This window comes from Pholcus phalangioides, unplaced genomic scaffold (genome assembly GCF_987345545.1).
Source record: "Pholcus phalangioides strain wild (caught in Gottingen) unplaced genomic scaffold, Ppha-v1.0 ptg000030l_1, whole genome shotgun sequence".
In the NCBI taxonomy this organism is placed as follows: Eukaryota; Metazoa; Arthropoda; class Arachnida; order Araneae; family Pholcidae; genus Pholcus; species Pholcus phalangioides.
In genome coordinates, this window is record NW_028301620.1 from 1,222,002 (window position 1) to 1,243,760 (window position 21,759).

General features: G+C 37.4%; 1 protein-coding gene across 1 annotated transcript in view; it reads right to left on the reverse strand.

Annotated features, from left to right (window-relative positions):
• LOC149067424 (lysosomal cholesterol signaling protein-like) overlaps positions 1 to 21,075 on the reverse strand; it is an 89,091-nt gene extending 68,016 nt beyond the window's left edge. The window contains exon 1 of the mRNA XM_089252657.1: positions 20,791 to 21,075. The gene's annotated coding sequence lies outside the window, so the exon portion shown is untranslated. The remainder of the gene's footprint in view (positions 1 to 20,790) is intronic.
• Between the last annotated feature and the right edge of the window lie 684 nt (positions 21,076 to 21,759).

The window sequence follows — 21,759 nt, forward strand, 5'->3', positions numbered from 1 at the left end:
GATCTGCATGTTCAAACCGGAACCATGAAAGCCCAAATTTATCGGGACATCATTCTGGAACAACATGTACGTTTGTTTAGGGGTCCCATGGGCGCAGAATTTGTGTTTATGGATGACAACGCCCGTCCTCACCGAGAAAACATCGTAAACGAATGCCTTGAATCTGAGGATATAACCCGTATGGAATGGCCAGCATTCTCACCCGACTTGAATCCGATAGAGCATGTGTGGGACATGCTTGGTCGACGAGTTGCAGCCCGTCAACCACCTCCTACATGTGTACCGGAACTTCGGAGAGCATTGCTTGCTCAGTGGAGTGATCTTCCCCAAGATCAGATCAATAATTTGATACTCAGCATGCCTAGGCGTTGTACGGACTGTATTTCATCGCATGGGAGACATACAATGTATTAACCATCATACCAACCATGTAATAGTAAGTTTTTGTAAAGGAGATATTTTTTACAATTGCTCCAGGGAGCAAAAATCGTAGTTTTTATGAATGGTATCATGCATACACCATCGTTTTTGTTCTTTATCTTTTGTTTAATAAATGAGCTTTATGAATAAGTAACGTTTGTTTTGCTTCTGAACCTTTATTTGCCGGAGCTGGCATTATCCTCAATCCTCAATTTATGGACATGAGTGTATTTCAAAAATACAGCAACCCGATTAAAAATGCAATTAACAAAAATTATTAACAATATATACATATGATAAAATATTATACAACGCCCATAAAGAATACTTATGGTTGTCTTATTCTAAGAATGGATAGCTTCTCGATTTACCCCAACATGTTTATCGTATTTCTTTTTAAACGTGTCAATTGTGTTACAATTTACTACCTCCGGGGGTAAGCTATTCCATTTATTAACAACCCTATTAGAGAAAAATTCCCTGCGACACCATAGCCTTGCATTGCCCCTCACCAATCGATACTGGTGTCCCCTTGTAAAAGCAGTCGATTGGCGGTGTATTAAAAGTTCATGGTCCATCCTATCCATCCCATTGAAAATTTTGAACACTTCGATTACATCTACTCGACACCTGCGTTCATCCAATGTAAACATATTCAAAAAATGAAGTCTCTCTTCATAACTGAAGCTCCGTGTGCCAATAAGTACATGCGTAGCTCTTCTCTGCACCCGTTCAACCAAGTCTATGTCCCTCTGTAGGTATGGTCTCCAAAACCTTACAGCACACTCCAGTCCAGGACGGACTAAGCCTCGAAAAAACGGAAGAATGACTTTTGGAGAACGCGAAGAAACCTTTTTGAAATTGAGACCAAGCGTTCTATTCGCTTTTTGGACCACCGCTAAACAATGTTCAGAAAACCTAAGCCGCTCGTCAATGAGAATTCCCAAATCGGTGACCCTAGTTGTATCCGGCAGAGTGACACATTCATTCATTTGCCCATGCTGCAATCCTGTTTAAGTTGGTCTGGAGCAACTCCCTATCGCTTTCATTCCCGATTACCCCCATTAGCTTCACATCATCTGCGAATTTGCTAGTAATTCCATCGATACCCTGATCGAGTTTGTCGATAAAAAGTGAAAAAAGTATGGGGCAAAGGAGACACTTCCTTGAGGAACTCCACGTGTGACGTTTGGCCAACCAGAGAATTCCCCGTTCACCATAACTCGTTGCGACCTATCTCTTAACCACGATTCTATCCAATTCAGCAAGTTGCCCCAATTCCAATCTCGTGTAAACGCTTCAAGAGTTTGCCATGTTGGACCCGATCGAATGCCTTCTGGAAATCAAGGTAAACAACGTCTACGTTTTTGCCCTCACCCAAAGCCTTCGTCACGTGATCATAGAAGCAAAGGAGGTTAGTTACACAGGACTTCCCCTTCCGGAACCCATGCTTATTATCCGACAATACATTATTTTTGTCTATCCACTTCACAAACTGCCTTTTGATGATAATTTCTAAAATTTTCGAGAGGGAACTCGTCAAACTCACTGGACGATAATTGCACGCAGCTTCCCTACTACCCTTCTTAAATATCGGAACAGCATTAGCAAGTTTCCAATCCCTTGGGACGATACCCTCAGCAACACTACTCCTGTATATCTGTGCGACTGGCCCAAACAATTCATTAGCACATTCCCAGAGGACCCTGGGATAGATATCATCTGGTCTTGGTGCTTTGCGTGCACATACATTTCTTAGAAGATTTATGACATCCACGTCTTCCACTTGAATATCGTTGAGTGTTTTATTACTCCATGCAGCACCCGTATATCGAATATCATTATCTCTATTAAAAACCGACGCGAAAAAGTTATTGAAAGCACTACAGATGCCTACATTGCTCTCTAACCTAGAGCCTCCTATCGAGAGTGGGGCCAACTGTCCCCTTACATCCATTATTGAAGTATCGAAAAAATAATTTTGGGTCAGAGCCAATGTTATCTGCCAACCTAGATTCAACTTCCTTTTTACTATCCCTTATCGCTTTCTTCCACATTCTTCTTTTATCAGTAAACAATGATAAGTCACCTCGTCCACTTTTATACTCTCTGAATGTTCTTTTCTTTTCAAGATAAAGGTCACTCACGCTATCCGTGAACCATAGATGGTGTGATGTACAAACACGCTTTTTTCGAACAAAGGGTATGACGTTGTGCAAAACAGAGGACAGCTTCGTACTAAATTCTTCCCATTGACGTACCACCCCTACTGATTCCAACCGGTCTTTGAAAACTTCCACTAACCTTCCTCTCAAACATCAAAGTTAGTTCTTCGAAAACAAGGAACCAGTCTTTTGTTATCAACCTTACCCGAGGAAAAGTTACAGTGAAATCAGACGACACGATGATCACTGGAAGAAACCTCTTCCCCCACCGAAACATGTTCAACAAGATCCTCAGAACTAGTAAGAACTAAATCCAAAATAGCAGTACCCCTAGTGGCTTCTGATACATGCTGATACAAAAAATTTATCTCCACTCACACGTTAGAAATCGGCCGGGCCGCGGACTTCCAAATATTGAGAACCACTGCTGTATATTATAGGCGTATTTGTATTGATCAAAACCTTCGATATTTTAAGGGCTTCTTGTTTGGTTTAAGCTTTTTTCAAAAGCCGCATGTGTTGCAAGTCTTTCGTTTATTTTTCATGAGAGTAACGACATTTTGATGATTATCCGCGACTACCTTTTTTTTTCGTAAGTTTTGTTTAAAATAGTACTGAATTGAACATTAATAATATTTCTTGATAAAAAGCATCCCAAAATGGTGAAAACAATATTATATTTTGGACTACTTATGTCATTTTGTATGAAAAAGTGATTTTTATGTCAAATTTGAAGCAAAATGCATCTAATATTCGAAACAAAATTGCAGACCATTCTATGAAGGGAACGTTTTGTTATTTTCACAGTACATCTAGCTAGTAATGGTGCAGATTATGAACCAGAATTTGAAGGATTATATGGTATGCGCATAAGTTACACTCAAATCTGTTAATGTACGTATGAATTTTTTAAAATTTCATTCCACGCATCGTCTATATGAAACAATGTAATCAGAAGAACATGTACGCTAGACCTTAGATTTTGGTCCCTGGCCATCAAAAATATATAGGAAAATATAATATTAAAATTTCGTAATGATGCAATGAATCAATCAATACAATGAAACAACCGTTTTAGAAATCAAGTAAAAGTTTCAAAATCAAGTAAAATGTCAAAAAAATAGCATTCTTCTTTCTTTTTTTCAAACCGAGCACAATTCAGGTCTGTTGCCATGGGCAATTTACTACCTAGTGAGTTGTGACGGAAGTGTGTGTTTATCTAACAGTATGTGTGCATGTCTAGTGTTGTGTTGTCTGATTCTTCAGTGCTGCCAATAGCATTCTTCGTAAAACGCGTTCAAAGTTTTTATTCGCGTAATTACTTGCATGTAAAAATGCAACACTAAAGCGGACGTAGCTTGGATTCTAAACGCTTTCATAAAAAAAAAATTTCAAAAAGAAATTGATTATTTTTCAACGTAGTCAGATACCAACTGTTATCTGAAATTGTTTTTCCACCGCTTTAAATGTGATCATTTTGCGCAATATGTGTGAGTAACTTTCAGAAACGAATTAAATCGTAACTGTAGGTACCAATTTCGCACAGATGTAACTTATTCAGTGAGAAAAGTTTCCTCTCTAAAGGATTGTTTCCTCTTGTATTAATACAAGAAAAATTCACCTCTGCTTCCCGTAGAATTTTTCTTCCCAAAAATCAACGTCTCTACATAACATCCAGTTTTTTCTTTATATCTGATATTACAAATGGAAAGGACATTTTTCTCTACAAATATGTCGCCATCTGTTGTCTTCAATGTCATTTACGAGCTATTATCTGCTTACTATTACCATCCATTGCACTGTACCGTTCAGCAAAAAACGCTCCAAGGAAGATATGTTCTATTTGTTTCTGTATCGTAGTGGTAGAACACTCATCCGGAATGTGAGAGAGCGTGGGTCTGTATCCCAATGAAGGCAGAAGTGGATTTTTCTTTCCAAAAATCAACCTCTTTACACAACAGAAAGTTTTCTGAAGATCTTGTACTTATTCAGTGCGCCGTTTTCTCACAGTAAATACGCACTCGAAAAGACAAATCACTCGCAGCCAGACTTTGATAGAAATACTCTCGATGCTGATCAGAAAAGTCTCATCAATTCTTCATCATTATTGTAGTAATTTCTTTTACATGGCGTTTGGAAATGTGCCCGAAAGACGTGCATATATTTGCGCGAACGAACATCCTTTCCGTTCTGTTCTACAGCAAATGAAACAGGAAGAGATAATTCTCTTATCGCAATAAAAAAGATATGAAATAACGACCATTAGAAGGAAAAAAAAGGAAAATTATTAATTTTCTTTCTAGATTATGAGAATAATACGTGTCCATCGTTGCAGAACCGCCAGTCAAAAATACCACCGTATAAAATAATTACCGCGGTTCAAATGAGTGCTCGTCAACGTGCAATCGAGAAAACTTCATCACGGGACTTGAAAAAGGGACTTTCTTTTTTAATGCAACGCAGTAATAATAAATAAAAATAGCCTCTCGATAACGAACAACCATGGGACAAAAAAATTTTGTCCGGTAACGGGGAGGTACGATATACAGAGGAACCTCGTCTATACGACTTTCACATTTATACGGCGTTTGGCTTCGGTCGTAATTGGTTCCTATACATCTTAATGTTAAGGGAATTTTGGGATTTTAATGTCAATATGTATATGTTACGAAGTAAATGAGATAAATTCGGTTATTATGCATAATAGATGGTTATTATGCATTATCGCCGTGCATTTTGGTAAGTTTGATAAATTTCCCTCAATTTATCCCTTTTACCGGATATATTATACTGGCAATTTACCGGTATCATCACCAATCGTCTCTGTAAGTAACGTTTGATTAAATTTCACTACATTTATTACTTTTACCGGCGATTATGCATAATTCAGAAATAAATTTGGAAAGTCTGAAAAATATCGAAAAAATTATAACTTTTCATTAAAAACCAATTAATTATATTTTCCAGTACACGATTCGTGCACTATCCATATTTAGCAATAAAAATTTAATCATAATAAGTGTGAAGAAGATGAAAACATTCATAACAAAACATAATCAGTTGTAATGTTGGCTTTCTTCACCACCAGTAAACAAACAAAACCAACATTGCCATTCAAAATCACCATCCAGGACCATAGTTATGTTCAGTTAACTACGTAATTAACTAACGGTTTATCATATCTACCAACATGAGCTTGGGATTGAACATGATATTAGTTGAATATGATAACAAAGTTTCGGTTTTATCACAAAAAACTAATAAATTATAGTTTTGTAAAAAAAATTAGAGTTTTCTTGATTTTACTGTCCGTAGAGAAAAAAGTAGTGGAGAAAAAAAGCTCAGCGGGCCACATTTGGCCCACTGCTTTTGTGTTTTGGCCCGCCGATCATTTTCGGAAAATGGTTGAAAACATTGAAAAGCAATTAATTCCAGAATTGATTAAAGAAATAATTTCGGAATAAAGGAAAAAAATAATTCCGGAACAAATTGCTGAAAACTCAAAATTAATGAGAGAAATAATTTCCTAATTTCTAATAGAAAATTATTTTTCACAATCAATAAAAGAATAATAGCAGAACTATTAAAAGAAATGATATCAAGATATATCGAGGGGAAAAATAATTTCAGAAATACCGAAATTAATTATTAAAGAATCATTCAAAGTGATTTCAAATACAAATACAACACCACAACAGGCAAAATGCCCAATGAGGTGGCTGAGAAAAAAATGCCCATAAAAATATGGATGTCATATATTTCCAAAAAATTTATAGCAACCCAATTAAAAATGCAATTATATGAATGTTGAATGCAAAGTGAAATGAATCTCAAAATTAATTAATTTAATCAGTAATTAATCAAAACATTTTTCAGAATTAGTAAAAAAGTTATTTCAGAACAAATCAAAATTGATAATTAATAAACGAAATAATTTCAGAATAAATAAAAGTCATCGATTATTTTTGTCTCTGCTGAACTCGGGGCTCCGCATCAAGTTGCATAAGCTGGTGGCCCGCGGGCTTCGCAGGAAGTTTCAATTTGGTCCACCGCGTCTGAAAGGTTGAAGACCCCTACATTAAAGCCCTGTCAGAAAAGTGCCCGTTGAGGGAGGTTCGGCAGTAAAAGAATCGATTCAAATCAGACGAAAGCAAAAAAAGATCGATTTGCATCGATGAATATGTTATACGGATCTAATCGAATGAACGGTTTTGTTTTCGATCCATGTCTCTCTCTTCCTAGATCGTAGGGAAATCGATACATAAAAAAATGCTTCTCACGTCCTCAATCACACGAAAGCTGTAATTTTCCCTCTTGTTTGTGGTCTGAAGAGAAAACTAAGAGAAAAACAAGCAGAAATTCTCACACTTCAGAAGGAAAAGCGCGACAACAAGCGACATCTTTGAAACCAATCGGTTTTCGCGCGCGAATAACTTCGTTTTTTATTATCATCCATGTGATGTCCAACTGCTCTATTAACTCAATTAATCGCTCTGTGATTTATAGAATGAACACTAATGTATGTAAGGTAAATTTACGTGACTAGAGGCACCGTAATATTAATTCATTTTTCTTTTTCAATGGAAGTTTTCGGTTGACAAAATACGGAAATCAACTGCGGTCAAGTCACAAGTGTCTCGACTGGTTGGTGAGTTGTCCATATAATAATATCCGCAAATAAAATGCTTCAATCTGAGTGAATATTCGATCTAAGAGCTTAGAACAGCCATCTTCAACCTGTTGCTCGAGAGCACCAAGAGTGCTCAATGCTCGTGTACTATTTCGTGCTCACGATCACTCGATCAACGCTTCAAAAATTCTACACATGGATTACAATTAAAATGTCTGTTTAAGGCATACTTGAGTCAAAGTTGTCGTTGGAGGTGGTTTTCGTTTGATGATAGGCACATGCAGTGCTCGCGACTCAAGAAAGTTTGAAGACTTTCCCTCCTCCCCCGGCGTAAAACAAGGGTGCTCACCCTTTTTGAGAGTGCGGGGCCACTTCATTGGTACGAAAACATGTCGCGGGCCACTTGAGTGATCTGTGTGCCGGGAATCACTCAATTGATTTGGAAATGTGTTGCGGACTGCTTAAGTGCTCTGGAACTGTTCCGTGGGTCACTCGAGTGCCCAGCCCCTCATCCGGGCAATGGCTAAAATTGACAATGGTCGATAGAGCCTGGGCGGTGCACGGAATGAAATGAAAATGAAATGGGTCACTCGAGTTATCTGTAAATATGCCGCGTGTCGCTAAGGTGGTATTTGAATGCCCCCCCCCCAAATCCACGGCCCACTTGAGTCATGTGGAACTGTGCCACATGAGCGCTAAGTGATTTGCCATATGTCGCGACTCTCAAAAGTAATCTGTAAAAATGTCGCGACTCCCAAAAGTGATCTGTAAATGTGCTCGCTTAGTTCATTTATATTGTGAACGGCAATAGAGGCCAAGAACGAATTTAAAAATCCCACAACCCCCCCCCCCCCAGAGTGTAAGAGTGGCGTCATAAGGTACAGCAGAGACAAAAAAATCTGGAGGAAAGAAAGCAAAAGAAGTTCTTTATAGATATCGCCAAGAACCGCGAGAGGTGATGAGTAGCCGAATGTTATCATTTTTAATAATTTTTTTGCGGATTTGTCACGTACGGGCTTTTGGCATCGAATGAATCGCTGCCGATTATTACGGAATTTTTCACCTTGGCCCCCGGGTTGTTCTTTTAGAAGTGGTACGTAAGGGGACCGTGGTACGTCAACCCACCAGGAAGACAACTTGGCTGAGTCCCTTTGTCTATGCATTTGATTTGTGAACCACAAAAAATATACAGTATAAACAGGGAAAATAATTTGCGTACCGACTGACGATAAAATCAAATAAAAATATGATATAGTTAGGCCCCCCCTACACATTTTTAAAACGATTTGTGGACCGGCACTGGTCCGTCGATTGAAGAACAAACACTGTTTCAAAGTACAAAATATACCGTAAATAGTTTGAAAATTCATAAAAAGTGAAGGCACCGTTAAATTTGAATCCGGTTTGCGGAAAGTTGTTCTCGCGAAGGGAAATTTATTTCTTGGTACAGAGAGAAAAAATACAAATTTTTGTCGATAGATGAAGCTGCACGAAAGCAAATCACTGTAAATATGCAAATCAGAGTCCTATAAAATGCATGGTGCACGATTAACAGCTAATTTCTGAATTTTCCTGTTACTGGCGCTTACTTAAGGTTTGTCATTGTGATGTTGCATTGGAATTGATTTTTTTTACTTTTGATTAAGCCGTTCTACCCGAGTCACGAATCGCCGGCTGAAGCTTTACGAACGTTTCTCACATAAAAGGGATTGAAAAAAGGTTCAGTTCTAATCATTTCTACCAGACTTAAAAGCAGCACCTTCTATAGACCAAAATTTTAACTAATTTTTTTTTTCTGTACCAAAAAAATCTGTCTTCGTGAGAATAACTTTATCGCCAACAGCATTCAAATATAACAATTCCTTCCATTTTTAACATTTTTTAAACTATTTACGAATTCATTTGACACCCTGTACACAAACTTGGGCATTATACGCCCGTTAACTTATTAACAAAACAGTTTGGGAACCGGAGTTGTTACGCTCTTGTTTTGAAAACGAAACGACTTTTCGCAGACCGATTAGTACTGCATCATATGCCGATAGATTTTTTCGCAACTGAAGTTAGAACGAATTAAAGAGAACTCCGTTCCTTTACAAGTTGGAAAGTTTACTTCGGGAAACGATTCATTCACACAACACCAGTAATACTTTCAGCAACAAGTTAAATTCGTGACTCATTGTATAAAATGACGCATGGAGCGAATGAACCCTATATCGACACACTCGTCTAAAGCTCTATCAGATCTTATAATGCAGATAAATATTCTATATCAGACGAAGCAAGGAAGTTTTCGTTCTTTCCGATCGTTGTATGATGCAACGTAACAGTCCATTTATTGATTTTTCATCGCTGCTTCGCATCTGGCATAGTTTGGGTTCCCTTCAACCGCAGCGACACCTTGAAAACGATCGACTTGTTGCGTTTTGGTGAAGTTTTCGAAATGAATATTGGAGTTGCCAAAAAAATGTATTTTAAGGATATAGATTGATCCACGAGGCAGAAAAGCGGTACTCTAGAACTTGGGTTTCCTACTGGTGTTCCGCGGAACCCTGGGTTTTCGTGACAGTTTTTTTGGAGTTCCTCATGATCAAATTCCACGGAACCCTCAAAAATCTCGGAACCCGGAGAGCTTTCAAAGAAGAAAAGCTTTTTGCTATTTATACTCGCAAAGCTTTTTTTATTTTGAGTTTTAACGAGATAGTGTCTAAAAAAAAATCAGCAGATTGAAAGAACAGCATAAATCAGGGAAAGAAGCGTTTTCCGTTAGTTTTTATCCTGTTTTTTCCCCAAACTTTCCCTCGATTTTTTATCGAATTTAAATAGCTCTGTGAATATTACACTTAGAAACATGGAATATTTTTGTTGGCCTCAGGACAGGCAGGGCAACAACTTTTTAATCGGGGTTTTGAGGACAGGGTGCCCGTATAAAAAGTCATTTTCTTAAAATTTTGATAACTATGCAACCCCTTGCACAACATAAATGGTGTATGTGAGTTCTGCACGTTATGTGGATAATTTATCGAATTGGAAGTAGGCCTCTAGAATAAACGGTTTGCCAGTAAAATGTGGCAAGGGGAAATTGAATAATAATTCTGAATAGTATGTATTATATGCAAGAAACAGTAGTTCTAACTACTGCTGACACCACTGAAATAAAAAATGCAATTGTTGTGATTTTTCGATTGAAATTGAAATGATTGATTTTTGATTAATGCGCCGCATAGAAAAAGTGAATATGGTATGATATTGATAAATATTTTTTCAGCAATAACATCAGATGAATTGTCAAATTTGAGTAAAAATTTTAACAGTTGTTGTTTGTGTGCGGTAAACTGCGAAAGATATATACACTTATGAATAGCATCGAAATGTTAACTCTTGCTCATTTTACTAATATTAATTTACCACATACAACCCGCAACTGTTTAAATTTCGAAGCAAACTTGGCAATTCAACTGATATTATTGTTCAAAAGATATTTATTAATATCACACTATATTTGTTTTTTCTATGCGACGCATTAATCAAAAACCGGTCATCTCAATTTTAATCGAAGCATCACAACAGTTGCATTTTTAATTTGATAGGGGGCACAGCAGTAGTTCTACTTAAGTTATGTTTCTACTTAAGAAGTTCTAGTTCAACATTGTTTTTTTTTTACAGGCAATATAATATAGATACAGTATATATACTTATTTTCAATATTTTCCAGAAGGCACATTTTTACTGACAAAATTTTAATTTTACTCGTTTATTGGTCACGGACAAAAAGTAACAAATAAAGGCAACATTTTTTCATGGTGAATATGTTTGCAAAGTATGGATGTTTAGAGTCTGAAAGTGACCAAAATTGCTTCCCTGTACACAGAGTTATTTGTTGCTGAGCAGAGAAAAATTCCCTATACTGTATAGGGTAGCATTTTAATTCATCACAGGGAGATATCAAAATTCTGTGCAGGTGAAATAAAAGCTCATGCGACCATTATCTGAAAAAAAGTGAGAGGGCATTTTAATGCAGGAGTAAATTTTTTCCTTTCCCTGCGAGAATCTCGGTACTTACCCCTACCCACAACCCAGAGCCAGGCTCTGAGATATTTGGTGGTCTCCTCTATAATGAATCTATAGTGTCATTTATACTCACTCTTGGGGGGGGGGGGAGATTAATGGTACTCACATAAACTATTGACGATGTATTCTTGATTTCGCACCCAGAAGATATTCACCGACAACTCGGTTGAACACTCTATGATTCACAATGACTAGCATCACGATTATTTCTGTTCAGGAATGTCAGATTCCTTGTACGGGAGGTTTTCTTCTGTGTCGTAATTATGGCCCCACATCCTAGAGCAAGGCCCCTAGAATGGGATCTTTGGTTGGCCCCAGGTCAGACTTTTCACGCGGGCCCTACTATATTGAATTCATGGCGTGAAAAAGACAAAAAATGGTGAGAATTGTCCCGGGCTCCAGGACTGGAACCATGTCAGCCCCACCCTTGTGGGATCATGGTTGTGATGATTATAAATAATGAAACCTCTTGATTGGTTTTTTGGAAATATTTTATTCTCTAGAGCAAATAGTTTCCCAACCTTTTTCGTCCCATCGCCCCTTCTTCAGAAATTTTTTTCTACCATCGCCCCCCCCCCAACGCAATCTAACCCATAGGATCTTATGTTATACCTGTAGCTTCTACCGCTACCCGGGAACATTCCATCGCTCCCTCCCCCAGGAGGCGTTAACGCCCACGTTGGGTATCACTGGTGTAGATGGATCATAAGTTATTAATGTTCCATCAATCGAGTGCTTCCACAAGGGAGCGGTTATAGACAATTCCAAGTTGGTTTGTCATGGGGTATTTCATTCTAAAATGATTGTGAATACGTGAAATAATCCGTTGCCATACATTGCACCATACTCATAAGACGTTTAAAAAGAAACATTATGTTTTTTTTCTGGAAAATCGAGACGATAAACATTCTTAGACCACTGTATTCTATCCTTACCTTTGCACAAATACGAACAGGGTTGGCTCTTGGGTCCTTGCACTTACGACCGCGTGGGGGCGCGCTCTGAAGGAACGCCAAATACCAGATTTTCTCTTCGCTCAAGTAGGGGCACCAAATCCAAGGTGAAAGAGTGAAAATAATTTTTTTTGAAAAAAACGGTTTGTTTTCTGTTAGGAATTGATGAGGGTTAATTGGGAGGAGATCGGTGGGGGCGCCAAAAATAGGTTCCGCACGGGTAGAGATTTTGTCTCATGCCGCCTCTGAATACGAATATAATAAATACAAATTGCAATACAAATAAATGCTCCGGGGTGCCCCCAGTATGGCGAATACATTCACATGCCAACAAAGGTTGCAACAGGCAAGTAGTGGCAAAAGTAGATTTGACAGCCATTACAGAAACTTGCGCAAATGATGAGGATGAGAAACGATGAAATTTACGAGCAGTGAATTTTCTTTTCCTCGTGTTTCTTTAGTCATCGCTGTTATTATTATTTTTATATTTGGTGAATATATTTCAGTTATAATTGATATCCATATTTACGATGGACATCTTTTTTCCATTTTTCAGTCATCTTTTTTGGCATTTGCTTATTACAGCCTCCGAGCATCTATTTGTATATATTGTTAAGAGACGGATATTTCCAGCAGTCGAGTGAGGCTCAAAAAGATACTGCGACGGACGTCATGTTTTAATTGTGACACGTTATATAACTCCTTCTCAAGTGTCATCAATCATTCCGTGTCACAGACACAGACAGACACACGCGAGATAAGTCTAATGGGCGAGAGAGACAGGAAAATGCTTCTACAATTATGACAGTGATGATGATGTAATAATGATATCGGAAGAACGATGGCGATAATTACGCACGAATGGAAAGTTCGCTCTGCACCGCGATAACTTCTCACGCTTACATAAAGATACTCTCGATATATCGCGCCCTTTATTATTATTGTTAGGAAGGGCAGGGTCAAGACCTTTTGCTTTTTAAACTGCTTTTTATATTCTTTTTTTCGTGGCTCCAAAAGGGGAAAAAGAGTTGTGCTTTTCGAACCAATTAGTATAGGCTTCCGTTTAATTCTCGTCACTTACACGAAAATGGCACACCGGTTTGTTACATAAGATTGAAATATCCGATTTGTTCCGCTAAACACCCGAGGGTGATATCAAGCATCTTTCACGAAGGGGAGAAATAACGCATTATTTTTTGATCGATCGTTTTATGCAAAACGCATTGCGAGTTGGACAAGTGTTCTTTTTTTTCTGACTCAGTTTCGTGTCTGACGCACAATAATTGTAAATGCAGATTTCGTTTGGAAAACAACAAAAAAGGAAAGTATTTGTATGCGAAAACGACATCAAAGATTTCGTGAGAAATTCAATTACGTTCCGAATTCGAGGCGTATAAATAAAAAAAAGAGTTATTTCCATCTGCTTTTTTTGGTCGTCGTTTTCACCTTGAACTTGGGAAAACAAGTAGGCATTACGAAAGTCCATTTCGTTGATACAATTTTCTCATCGTAGAGTTCTTTCTCTTTGGTCTCTTTCTGTGTGTTCTCATATTTGTCCATGATTTCTTGATAAATAAAAATGATTAATTAAAGAATTTAATTAAATTGTATTTTTAGATTGATTAACTTTTCGCCACTTTTATTTCGACGTAGTAAATCTTAATTTGAAAAGGGCATGCTTTATTTATTTATTTATTTATTTTTGTTTGGCCGAGGCCTATACAAGAGGATGCTGAAGTTACGTATGACGAAAATGACGATTAATGTTACGAGAAAATTCAGACATCGTAGTACAATCTACAATATTTGGTGGTAGGTTATTCCACCAAATTATTTATTTATTAGTCAGTTATTTTTTGTCAATGGTGTTTGTTAAGTCATGTATGAAAAGTGTTAACTGGGTGTATGCAGATAACGATGATCTAAATCCATGTTGGTTGGGGAAGAAAAATTAATCGAATCGAAGTGGGTACGGATTTCCTTGGCAACTATTCGTTCAAAGGGCTTGCAGCAAGAGGAGGTGATTGCGATAGGTCTATAATTAAGGAGGGTGGAACAATTAACCTGTTTGGTGGATGGGAACTATCTTATTAATTTTCCAGTCAGATGGTAGGTCAGACGTTTCCAGTGAGACGTATAGAAATTTCATCTGCTCAAAATTTGGATCCCATCGGGGCCAGTAGAGTGAAGTTGCTTGTTTCATGTGATGGTTAATGTAAGAATCCTTTTTCTATCGTTTCGATCATTTTTTTGTATTACAGGCATCAGAAGTCACTAAGAGTACTTCTATTTCATAACTGGTTATCACTAGTTCCGAGGGTCTTGTTGAACATGTTTCGGTGGGGGGACGAGTTTTTTCTAGTGTGTGTGTGATCATCGTGTCGTTAGTGTTTTCTCTGCAACTTTTCTTCAGTTAAAGCTGATAACACAGGAGTGGTTCCTTATTTTCAAAGAATCAATTTTGATCTTTTGGAAGGAAGGTTAGCGGGAGTTTTAAACACCGATTAATATCTGTTGGTGTGGTATGTGAATGGAAGCAATTAGGACAAAACTATCCTCTGTTTTGCATGACGTTGCCCATATCGCTGGGAAATTTGCCTGTTGTTGAGGGACATAGACTTGGTTGAACGGGTGCAGAGAAGAGCTACGCATGTACTTATTGGCACACGGAGCTTCAGTTATGAAGAGAGACTTCATTTTTTGAATATGTTTACATTGGATGAACGCAGGTGTCGAGTAGATATGATCGAAGTGTTCAAAATTTTCAATAGGGTGAACAGGATGGACCATGAACTTTTAATACACCGCCAATCGACTGCTTTTACAAGGGGACACCAGTATCGATTGGTGAGGGACAATTGCAAGGCTATGGTGCTGCAGGGAATTTTTCTCTAATAGGGTTGTTAATAAATGGAATAGCTTGCCCCCGGAGGTAGTAAATTGTAACACAATTGACACGTTTAAAAAGAAATACGATAAACACGTTGGGGTAAATCGAGAAGCTATCCATACTTAGAATAAGACAACCATAAGTATTCTTTATGGGCATTGTATGATATTTATCACGTGTATATATTGTTCATACATTTTGTTAATTGCATTTTTAATTGGGTTGCTGTATTTTTTAAATATATGACATCCATATTTTTATGGGCATCTTTTTCTCAGCCACCTCGTTGGGCATTTTGCCTGTTATGGCGTTGTATTTGTATTTTGTGTTTGATTCATGATAATAAACTATTGATCTGAGACTAAAGAAACGTCATAATTATGGCGTCAAATGAGATCGTCATTGAAAGTGAACGTACGCTATTCATTGCACGAAACATGCTTTTAGAACAAACGTAAAATGTGCAAGAATCATTTTATTTGAGTCATTTCAAATTTATCTTCGGATGCGGAAAAGTAATGAATCGTTTCGATACAATAGTCTATATGAGAAAAAATATTCTTACATCACCGACTCGATAATCATTACGAAAGATAAGTTCGAGAGAACTATTTATGCGAGCACCAGAATAAAAGAAATTTAATCGACTTTAGCGACAGATAAATGTAAATAAATGAAGCGTTTATCGGACGGTGATCAGAGATTAACCGAGAGATCTTCGATCAAGGTTATGTTTATGTACCGCTAGACAATGATTTTAACAGAACGCGTCTCTGAGTGACCGCCGTCCATGCAAAATGCTTCATAGAAATTACCATTGAACAAAATTCTAGATTGGCGATATCATCGGAGCCTTCTCGCTCAATCACAGTGATTGCCATAGAGATTTACGGAAAATTACCGCTACGCAATTTACCTACAGGAAAATTCACCGGCAAACAATTGATCGACGGAAAAATCACTGCTGGGAAATTTTACCTACAATAGTTCGTCACCAGTGAGTGAGTGACCGAGTGATTGAGCAAGTGAATGAATAGGTATGTGAGTGAGCGTATGAGCGACATCAACTTTATGAGTGAGTGAGGGGATAGAGTAACCGTGAGCGCACACACATAAGTGATCGAATGAATGACGATGAATGACAGTATGAACGACCGAGTAACTTTATGAGTCAGTGGGGGAGTGAATAACCACTTCTCTCTCACATAGCATAAGCAGCCGAGTGAGAGCTAGTATGAACGACCGAGTAAGTGGGTGGTTGATTGAGCGGCCGTATAAGTGGTCAACTGATTGGGCGAGTGACCGTATAAATGATCAACTGATTGGGTGGGTGACAGAGTGAGTTAGTGACCGGGTGAATAAGCGAGTCACCGAGTGATTGCCTGACCGTATTAGGGAGGAAGAGAGACTTACTCACTCGCTCATTTTCTCACCTCGCTCGTTTGCTCACTCACTAGCTTCCTGATTTGCCTTGATGAATCACTTACTTGTGCTCACCCACTCACTGACTATGTCACTTTGTCGATGAATTGTTTTTCGGTGAATTTTCATGTCAGTAAGTTGCGTGTTGTGGAATTTTTCCTGTGGTAAATTTTCCTTTCGGTCAATTGCGTGGCGGTGAATTTTCCGGTGGTGAATTTTTGTCGATGAATTTCCCGCACTCGCACCAAAGAGACATGGTGCACCCCACGATACAATGCGATCGGTTAGGAGAGTTATTCCCTGTAATAATATCATTGAACGTGGGCCCTGATTCCCAACGAATAGGTGTCACTCTACTCTAAATATATCAGAAAAAGACTCCAGGATTCGCAGAAAATTCTTATCTCATTCCCAAAAACGTGAAATAAAATAAGTAAATAAAAACTCGTAAACTATTATTATATTCAGTATCAAGTACAAGTTGCAATCAGCGATTGACCACAGATAAAATGTTCTCAACGACAACCGAAGAGTTTGTAATAAGAAGAAAGATAGTTCGGATTATCTAATGAGGTTGGAAAAATAGAGGTTAACTGTGAGGACACCGATTGGAAAAAGACGAAAAGTAAAATGACTGTCCGCATTCCAGTCAATACCGAGAAAATAAAAACTCATAGACTGATCGGAAAAGAGAGATAGTGACGACCGATTTATCATCAAATGCATTTTCGACCTGTTTATCTGTGGAATACGGATGATGAACCGATTCGGACGGAAACTCCTCGAGATACGCCTCGAAAATGGCATCTTGACATTTCGCCAATCTTTCGAGGCACGTCTCTCTTTAGATTTATGCTAATTTTCGATAACCAAGCCGGGATTTCTAAATAACATTATCGACGAGATCGGAATTCCATGGAGGCGAATGATTATTTGTAAAATCCACTTCTTTCGCAGTAACTTTATGTAAAATCGTATAAAATACGTATTTTTTTAAATCGTACTTTTCTGTTAAACCGTACATGGGCTCTACAGACTTCAGAGTCTCTCAGTTATTTTTTATTGTATTGTTTTCTTCAGTCTTATTTTATATATTTATTTATTTAGCTATTTTCATTTCCAGATCTGTGGTCACTGTGATAGAAGACTGTACACATATGTGTAGTCCTAAATTTTTTTTCCGATAATAGTCCCAAGTTTTGAATCAAATCGATCCTATGCATGAATCAAGATTTCTTCGTCTTTGACGGTATTGGGAAAAAAATTTTAAATTTCTTTTTTTGTGGAATTTCTTTAGAATAAACTGGAACATAACTTGCAAGTTTTAGATATTTTTATCATAAAATTGATGAAAACGATATTTAATTATCAATATCTCGATGAATTTACTTCCTTTTCGAAGAAAGTTACGAAGTGAATTTCTTTCAATGTAAAAAAATAGCATAAATTTTTACTCATTGACTACTTGTTGATTGGGGAACGTGTAAAAATTTCAATGTCTTCACAATTTTCATTAAATGGGGTGAAATTATCACCACTTTTTAAATAAGCATTTATATATAATTTTATTCGCACGAAAGCACACATTGAAGGAAAGTTATATGAGATACACGGGCGGTTTTAATAGCTCCATCTATATAACTATACTTATCTATAGTATAGTATATAACTATACTTATCTATAGTATAGTATATAACTATACTTATATATTAAGTATATAATTATGCTTATTCTCTAAAATCATGGGAACAATTTCATTATCACGATGCCATCGGGCACATGCATTAAGACAGCCTTGTAGATGATTTTCATGGAAGGGTTTTAGTTTCGTTTTGAAAACAAGAGCGTAAAGAGAGAGCTAAGGATCTGATGGGTAGGCTAGGTCGCTGGACGTCTCATAAGTATGAAATTCAAGGACGTCCCCATGGATCGACATTCATGAACTATTGGATGGGGGGGGGGGGCAGTGCCCTTAGCCTTCAGATTGCAATGCCTATTGGCAACATATTGTACATAAAATCTGGTTTTATCGATGCACGTGCACGAATGCGATAAAAAATTTGACTCATAAAGTGACAAAACGAGCATTATTATGGAAACAAGATGATAGATAAAAGATAGGTGGAAGGCATTATATCCCGTAAAAGCCGGAAGTATGATCTGTACTTTGGATTCTTCAAGGGATGGATGGAATATCAAAAATGTTCTTAATAGTGGCACCGTTTGAAAAAAGGTTGCCAAATAGACATGCCAACATAAAGAAAAGAAATGAGAGGGCTGAAAGTGTAGCCAGTCGTCCCGTATATACGGGCTCAGGCCTGTACGCAGGAGGGGAGAGAAGAGGGGCATTGCGTTGTATTTTCATTAATTATTGGGGCACCCACACTGCTCTTACGTATGACGAGTATTTTAGAGCAAACCACACCTTTTAATTTAATATGGTTGATTAGTTATTCATTTTTAAAATGTATCTAGGACTTCGCGTTCATCCTGTACAACGAATTGGTGAAAATTATTCATCTCGTGAAAGAGAACTACCTCCTCATTATCTGGTTCTGTCTGGAAGAAGTCACGGGATGAATAATTTTCACTAATTCGTTGTACAGGGTGGACGAGAAGTACTAGACATATTTTAAAAACGCGAAAGAAGCCCGCAAAATTTTTTTACTGAGCTCAACGTCTGCTCAGGGCTCAACTCTTATCGGGGCTTCTGATAAGAGCTTTTCCATCTGCACCGAACTACACCTCAAGTCTGAAATCATCGGCAACGATGTCATCGAACAAAAATCCAAATATTTCGGCATCTTTTTCTGCCACGACCATCATTCCATTCATTTTTTTACAGAAATTATCGCTCATCGATCGAAAAGTTTCACAAAACTCCGATATAATTTGATGACAAAATAATAGCTCGTGACATAAGTGCTCTTATCAGTCAAGCTCAAGTCATCTTTATGTGTATTTTTTCCCATGCCCAATGAATGTGTATTCGTGTCTTTTAGGAGTACATGTAAATAAATTAATTAATTGATCTGTTCGACCTCGGCGTTGATTCAATTAACGCGAATAATGAGCACTTCCTGTTCGACTGATCAGGAAATGATAACACATTTATGCAAACAACATATATGTTAGGGTGAATGCTATAAATCAGGTTATTATGCATAGTCGCCGAACATTTTGGTAAGTTTGATAAATTTTCCTAAATTTATTACTTTTACCGGTGATTATGAGTATTATCCAAGCGTCGTTAGTAAAGTAAATGAGTACTAAAAAAATTATCACTTTTGCCGGTGATTATACCCAAGCGTTGTCGTTGGTAAACATGATAAATTGTATTACAAGACATACTATACATGATTTATTCATGCATTTATTGCATCATTATACCAGGATACGATTGTAAAATTTTTTATCGTTATATCGATTCCCGACTATTTCCATCACATATACCAGACTCAAATTTATCAGATTCATTCATTACACCAGGGTATGATGCATAATGACAGATAAAGTCAATAAATTTCAAGTATTTATCAGATTTACCAACAACACTTTGTTATTATGCATTATTTATAAATTTCCCTAAATTTACCACTTTTTCCGGCGATTATGCATAGTACCCAAGCGTCGTTGGTAAATTTGACAAATTTCCCTAAATTAATCCCTTTTACCGGGGATTATGCATAGCACCCAAACGATACTATGCATTATCTTATTATTTACCAACGACGCTCGGGTATTATGCATATTCGCCGGTAAAAATAATGGATTTATCAAAGTTTACCATGAATATCGGTAAGTGCATAACAACCGAGTCATCACATTTACCGTAACACAATCATACCATCTAGAAGTGCACGTAAATAAATAAATTAATCAATCTGTTCGGCCTCGGATTTGATTCCATTAAAGCGAATATCGAGCACTTCCCGGTCGGCCGGTCAGGAAATGAAAACACATTTATGCAAATAACAGATGCACTAATAAAGGCAAATCACATTCAACGCGCCATAAATTGTTCAAATACCTTACACGCTAATTTACATTAACCCCTTAACTGCCACGGGCGTATTTATACTTTACTCTTTGTGATCGGAAACGGGTCGCACTGGGGAGTGGATCGTGTAAGATTTCGTCGACAGTTAAGGGGATAAAAATATATCGCAGTAAATACATACATATATATATATATATATATATATATATTTTACAGTAAAAATATTTTTCTTACTCACGTTAAAAGCTAGAAATAATCTTGACAAATCTTCTTATCCGAGATGAAATCGTAATTCCCAAGGCACATTTCTCGTAAAATATCTCTCCGTACAGCTCGGAGTGAGCATCCACACCGCATGTATGTACACACACAAGAGAAAGTAAGATACTTTTCTGCTTTATATACACACACGCACACACACGAATGAATGTTTCCACCGCAAAATGAATGTGAATGAATGAATGAAGGACCGACCGACCGACGGACGACTTGTCTCCGTTTAAAACGAGCGACGACAGGAAACAACAAAAAAGATCACATTATGCGCCTGCGTAGTCAAAGGCCAAATCAAATGACTTTCTCTCTCTCTCTCTTTCTTACTCTCGGGCCTCAAAACTTACTCATTTTCTTACGGATACGCTTAATTATCTAATATTAAAGATGGTAAAATCATATTCTTTAAGTGAGGAAAAAAGGGAGCTATGGTAATACTGGACGAAAACCCCGGGTAAAACCCTGGTTTTTCTTAAGAAATTCGGGACGATCCGTATAGTAAGGTCAAGACCGAATGAAAAGGGAGGGAAATCTAAAAGACCGCAATATATTCATTATCATTCTTATTGAATAAAATAATAGAACTTGCGATTTCTTTTGTGGTTTTCTTACATTTGATTTTTTCACTATATTTTTCTTCATGAATTAATTAATTCCACTAAGGCACTCGCGGACTGTAATTGGGTTTTAGTCGCAAAGATTACTCCTTAATTTTATCGCGATTTCTCTTTAGAAAATTTCTCGGAAATGCACGTGATCTTTCCCCCTTTAACTCGTAAATACGGATCTTTGCATATGTGCAAAGAGTCCTTCAAACGTTCATTACTGCATCCAGTTTCTAGATAAAATTCAAAATTGCCTTTGCACTTAAGGTAAGTTCATATTCCATCCATTTTATATTGCTGGCAGATGTCACAATTAATGACAGCAACCC